The following is a 7,556-nucleotide window of genomic DNA, read 5'->3' on the forward strand; positions in this document are numbered from 1 at the left end:
AATGAGCAACGGCGTGATGTGGAGCTATCGCGTTGCCCTTTATGTTGTGACCTGGAACTTTGGTGCGACGTGGAGAAAATCGCTCTAAGACACTAGAAAAGGACAATTACCATTTTAACTTGTGGCGCGGCACGCCACTGACCAATACGGCGCTGTTTTATGATGGGAACTTGAAATAGTCATAACTTCTTAGCCGATTATCAAATTTAGATGAATTTTATATCGATGGAAACCTTATCAAATTTCCCACATGATAGAAAGTAAAAATCTTAAAAATACCATATGTACAAAAATGGTTTTGAAATTCAAAGCAAATTCTAACATCCTTGAGATGATTTCAAGCTAAGAAAAAGGCACGGGTATTGCAACATCTTGGCGCAAAGAAAGAGTATGTGTCAGTACGTGGAATGTACTTTTATGCTAGATAAGGTAAATCTAAATGCAAGGGTTCATATGCATAAACAATAACTAACTGTATGATATAGAGTAACTAAACATTAGAGTACATGGATAATTGATACTACTGTAAATACTGAGTATGCACTAATGTGCATATAAAAAATACTATGACTAAGCTTTTCTGAAGCTAAGTCCTGAATTCTAAAACTGAGTAACTAATATTTGAAGGTACTAATAACTGAGTTACTGATACTGATGACGGTATCTGACAGTCCTAATTCTATATAATTGAACTGAGTTCTATTCTGAAGACTGAGACTGAGACTGTGGGAGGTAATCATCTAACCGACATGCCCCAAATAAGATAAGATAATTGAGTTGGTCTCCAACCTATGACCCTAGTTGGAAGGGTGTCAGTACCTTTCCATGGGTAAAGACACTGAAGAGTTAACCTAATCTGGCAGGTACTCTACTAAGAATGGTGGAAACCTCATCTGGTAAGTTAAAACACCTCATCAACCCTTAACTGGAAGGTTTGATGTCTCAACCTAAGCTGGCAACGTAGTTATGAAATGCAAGGATTTCTTCTAGAGATCACACCTTCTACTGGCAGGTGAGCCCCCATCCTTGGGTTCACTCGGTGCTGAATCCTACTCCCAACTGAAAGACACTAAACTGAGTATATTGAACTGGACTAGACAGATACTGAGCTTACTGAGTTTTCCTGAGTTTGATAACTAACTAAGTTCTACTGAGTTCTGTAACTGACTGAGAGTACTACTGTAAGGCCCTGAATCTGGTACCCCGAAAGCTACATAGTACTCATGACCCCGAAGGACCACAAGCTAACCTATGATTGATATCTATATCTGAACACTGCATAATATACTGTATAATATAGAAATAAAGGTTGTAAGGTCGTAAGATTCAAAACTGATAAAATAAAACATAACATCAGGATGGGGTATGAATACACATAACAACTGAAATAAAATTTCTAAAATATGATAGTCTGAAAAGCCTCTAACTTTCTGAATAAGGAGTTGATAGGACATGTCCCCAACTAAATCCAACTACTGAAATAACTAAGTAATAATGAAATAAAGTAATGGTCATGTCCTCGAAGGATAAGGACTCACTGCTAAATCTAGCTACTGAAATCAGGAATGCTACTGATGCGCTGGAGCTCATTCTTCTAAACCTATGGTACAAAACACCATAGCAAGAATACATCAGCATGATTGAATGTACTGGTATGTATGTGAGGTAGGCTGAATGCAAAAGCGTTCACATGCATGAACTACACTAACTGACTGGATAACATGAACGTGAGAATACATGCATGAATACATAATAACTATAATTGAGTTCATGATAACATGATTACTGAGTCTGAGTACTGATAACATGAGATACTGATAACTGATAAGCAACAGGATCTGACAGTCTAGGTTCGGATAAAACTAGCTGAGTTCCATACTATTCTGAGTTGACTGTATCTGACAGTCTTGAATTCTGTAGAATTATGCGAGTTACATTACTGAGACTAAATGACTGTATCTAACAGTCCTAATTTTATAACTAAAACTGTGGCAAGTAGTCATCTAACCGATATGCCCCTAATAAGCTATTACAACTGAGTTGGGGGTCTAATCTGTAATCATAATAGAAAGGGTGTCAATACCGCACCACTGGTAAAGACAAGCTGTGAGTGACCCTCATCTAAAAGTTTCCCCAAACGAGAATGGTGGGACCCTTATCTGGCAGTGTTAATTCACCTCATCAACCCTCAACTGTCAGTGTTGATGTCTCAACCTATGTTGGCTACATAGTTCTGGAATGCAAGGATTGCTTCTAAGAATCACACCCTCATCTGATAGTGTGTGTTCCTATCCTTGGGATCAATCGGTACTAATTCCTACTCCCATCTGAATAGACACTGAACATAATTAACTGAACTAAACTGGACTGAGTTCATTGAGTTTCATGGACTGACAAAATATTATTGAATTCTGTTAACTAACTGAGTTCATGAGATTACTGAGTTTTCCTAAGTCATGTAGCTGACTGAATTCTATTGAGTACTGAAACTGACTGAGAACACAACTAATTATGGCGTGACTAAGGATATCATAAAAACATGACACTCGCACTAGGCACACAACTAAATTGTGGGGTACAAGTACCCCAAGACTCGTTAGAAGTAAACTAACAAAGCATGACATTCTTGAATACATAACCAACATCAACAATCCATAATACAATAAGTTGCAGATTTCATGTAGTACATGGTCATCATAAACATACATGATAGGATTGCAGGTAAACATGGCATAATTTCATAAGGCTAATTCATGAGCAATCCAACAACATTTACAAGGCATGTTAATAGCATGGAAGTCATTTAAACATAAAGATGAAAAATGAATCCATTATTTAAGTCACAATTTAGCTATATTACATAAGTTCTAGTCCCTTAGTCATTTTATCAAACACCTTATATACACAACTTAGGGCATAGGTATAATCATCAATTAACGAATCATAAACCACTCAATTCATGGATTTAAACTCATATACTAATGTAATTTCATAAAAACACATCAAGATTCCAACTTGGGAATCATACAACAACAATCACATAAACATAATCAAGCCACAACATAATATTCATAATGCATAATTTAAAACTTGAGTCTGGGGCTTCATGGTTGAAATGAATCCATGAATGAACACTTTGCATACCTGAGCTAATGAATTTGGAAGGATTGGTGGATAGTTCTTGTGATTTGGCCCTTGAATTTGAGAGCTAGGGTTCTTGGCTTGAAAGAGAGCAACTCAATTTGGGAAAAATGGAGTGAATAATGATATCCTTAGGTCATGTAGGGTTAAATTTCGTGTTTAGATTTGAGCTAAAATCATGGGGAAAATACCCATTTAACCATGGAAGTGTCTTTTAATTTTTGTTAAAATTTCCCGACGTGGACCCCTGGCGCGACGCGGCGCTGTCGCGCTGTGTCACTATAACTTGACAACTGGTAACTTGGACGACGGCGTAATCCGTGGTCATCGCATAGCTTCACTAGAATTTGACAATTGGGATTTAGGAGCCCTCCACGATATGGTGAAATCGCAGAGTCTTACTGGAAATTGATGAATGTCATTTTGGCTTATGGCGCGGTGCACCACTAACTGAGATAACGGTGGTTTACAACTAAAACTTGAAATAGTCATAACTTCTTATCCGATTATCGATTTAGACAAATCTTATATCGATGGAAAGCTTATTGAATTTCTCACATGACAAAAAGTGAAAATCTTGAAATACCACATCTATAAAGTGGATTAATATTTAAAACAAGTCCTTGATATTTTTAGGATAAATTTAAGCTAGATAGAATATAGGGTATTACAATATCTCCCCCTTGGGAACATTCTTCCTCAAATGAGACTGATTGAGATGGGAGAAATGATAGACTGAAGTACATGCTAAACATGAACAACTAAAACATGACTACATGACTGGAATTTCTGAGATTCATACTTAGCATACATATCTGATGCATGATTTCATAACTGAGCTTATACATGAATGCATAACTGAGAGTACTGGTAAGCTGATCACACATATCTGATGTGTGAATACATGACAAAAATGATACATGAACATATGATTGAATATGCAATGGTAAATGGATACCAAGTTTAAAATAGGAATCTGAGCATGAAACTAGTTTGTAAATGGAACTTGAACATGAGACTGAATAAGCTTAAGGAGAACTGTTACCTTGAGCAAAATTTGAGTTTGCGAAGAAGAGGTGAGGATACTTGGTCCGCAGAACTGCTTCTTCTTCCCAAATAGCTCCCTCAACAAACTGACCAAAGAACTTTGACTAGAGAGACTTCTTTGTTTCTCATTCGACGAGTCTGGTAGTCTAGGATTTCGACCGGAATCTCTTCATAAGAAAGGTTGTTCTGAATATCTATGCTCTAAATAGGGACTACAACTGTTGGGTCACCTACACACTTCTTGATAAAAGAGACATGGAAGACTGGATGAACTGAGGCTAGATCTAAAGGCAATTCAAGCTCATAAGCTACTTTGTCGAAGCGACAAAGAATTTTAAAGGGACCGATATATCACGGACTAAGCTTTCTCTTTTTGTCGAATCTCTTCACTCCCTTCATAGGAGAGATCTTTACATAGACATAGACGCCAATCTTGAACTTGAGATCTTTTTTATGCACATCTACATAAGACTTCTTTTGGCTTTGAGCAGCCCGAAGTCTTTCTCTGATGAACTGGACTTTTTCTAAGGCATCGAATACTAAGTTAGGCCCTATAACTAATGCCTCACTAACTTTGAACCAACTAATTGGACTACATCTCCTACCATAAAGAGCTTTAAATGAAGCCATATTAATTCTGGAATGATAACTATTGTTGTATGAAAACTCAAACAAAGGCAAGTGGTCATCCCAACTACCTTTGAAATCAATTGCATACGCCCTTAGCATATCTTCTAAAGTCTAAATGACCCTTTCTGCTTGACCATCTATCTGAGGATAAAAGGCTATACGGAGATGAACTTGGTATGCTTTCCAGAAATAAGAGGTGAACTGGGTACCTTTTTCTGAGATAATTGATAATAGAACACTGTGTAATCTGACCTAATCTCTGATGTAGAGTTTGGTATAATCCTTGACTGAATAGGAGGTATGGACTAGAAGAAAATAGGATGATTTGGTCATTCTATCTATAATGACCCAAACATAATCATGCTGATGATGAGTATGAGGCAAACCCATCACGAAGTCCATGTTCACTTCTTCCCACTTCTAAGTAGGAATGTTAAACTCCTGCATGGACCCACTAGGCTTTTGATGTTCTATTTTAACCTGTTGACATGTAGAGCACTTAGCCATAAACTCTGTAATATCTCTCTTCATTCTACTTCAACAATAGATCTCCCAGAAGTCACGGTACATCTTTGTGGCCCCTGGATGAATAAAGTAGCATGCACCATGCGTTTCTGTAAGAATTTGTTACCTCAAGTCATCTACACCTGGAATACATAGACGACCCTGATAACATAGGACACCATCTCCCCCTTGGGAGAAAACCTTTATCATCTATCTCCCCCTTGGTAGAAAACCTCTACTTTCTGATCCTTGACTGACTCTTTCAGCTTGATGAGGCTGGGATCTCTATCTTGCATTTCTTTTACCTCAGAAACTAGAGATAATTTTGAACTACTCTGAACCCAAATATCACCCTCTTCTATATCAACTAAGCGAACACCTAGTCTGGCAAGCTAATGGACTTCCTGAGCTAATTTGTTCTTACTGTCCTCTACATGAGCAACACTACCCATGGACAGTCTACTGAGAGCATCGGCCACTATGTTGGCCTTGCTCGAATGATAAAGAACACTCATGTCATAATCTTTCAAGAGCTCTAACCACCTTCTCTAACAAAGATTGAGATCTTTTTGAGAAAATACATACTGAAGGCTCTTATGATCTGTGAACACATCTACATGAACTCCATTTAGATAATGCCTCCAAACCTTTAAGGCAAATACTACGGTTACTAACTCAAGATCATGAGTAGGATAATTCTTCTCATGGGGTTTAAGCTGTCAAGAGGCGTAGGCTATGACCTTACCATGTTGCATGAGGACATAACCCAAACCTACTCTGGATGCATCATAGTATACTATGAACCCATTTAGACCATCTAGAAGAGCTAAGACTAGAGCTGAGGTGAGTCGAGTCTTCAACTCCTAAAAACTCTTCTCGTAGGGATCTGACCATTAAAACTTGACTTTCTTTTGAGTCAATGTGGACATAGGGGATGCAATAGAGAAAAATCCCTCAAAAGCCATCTGTAATAGCTAGCCAAACCCAAGAAACTCCTGATATATGATGGAGAGACAGGGCGAGGTCAGTTTCTTACTGCTTTAATCTTTTGAGAATCAACCCTAATGCCATCACTGGAAACGATATGACTAAGGAATGCTACTGACCATAGCCAAAACTTGCACTTACTAAATTTGGCAAACAATTGATGAGATCTGAGAGTCTAAAGTACTATTATGAGATATTCTACATGATTATGCTCACGGCGGGAGTAAACAAGGATGTCATCTATGAAAACTATGACGAACGTGTCCAAGTATTTCTTGAAAATACGGTTCATCAAGTCCATGAAAGCTACAAGGGCATTGGTAAGACCAAAGGACATGACTAAAAATTCAAAGTGACTATACTGAGTACGAAAATCTATTTTTGGGATGTCATATTCTCTAACTCTGAGCTGATGATAGCCTGATCTAAGGTCTATCTTAGACAAATAGATGGCACCCTGAAGTTGGTCAAATAAGTCATCGATTCTAGAAAGTGGAGACTTGTTGTTGATCGTGACTTTATTGAGCTGATGGTAGTCTATGCACATCCTGAGAAAACCACATTTCTTTCGCACGAATAAGACTGGTGCACCTCACAGGGACATACTAGTTCTGATGAATCCCTTATCTAGGAGATCCTTCAACTGTTATTTCAATTATCTTAGTTCTACTGGTGCCATTCTGTATGGCTAAATACATATAGGCTGAGTATCTAGACGAAAATAAATATCGAAGTCTATTTTTCTTTCGAGAGGAATTCTTGGAAGATCTTTGGGAAAGACATCTGATATTAATTCACTATTGGGTTTGATTCAAGACTGGGAGTTTCGGAACTAGAGTCCTTAAAATTAACAAGATGATAGACACATCCTGTAGATATCATTTTCTATGCCTAAAGGTAGGAAACAAGCTAACCTCTAAAACCTGAAGTACTACCACTCTACTCTAGGACAGGTTTATTCGAAAACTAAAATTGGACAATTCTATTTCTGCAGTCGACCATGGCATAGTAGGAATAAAGATAATCCATGCCAAGAATAACATTAAAATCAGTCATCTCTAATTTGACTAAGTCTTCTGAAGTGACTTTCTGAGATACCATAACTGGATAGTTCCTGTATACCCGTCAGGCTAATGATAGTTCGTGTCAAATTCTAGTGACACGACGTGATAGCACCGCGTAGCGCCAGGGTTCCTGGTAGGGAAATTTTCACAAAAACTTAAAAGACACGTCCAGGGTTAAATGGG

This window comes from Capsicum annuum, chromosome 1 (assembly GCF_002878395.1).
Source record: "Capsicum annuum cultivar UCD-10X-F1 chromosome 1, UCD10Xv1.1, whole genome shotgun sequence".
Taxonomy (NCBI): domain Eukaryota; kingdom Viridiplantae; phylum Streptophyta; class Magnoliopsida; order Solanales; family Solanaceae; genus Capsicum; species Capsicum annuum.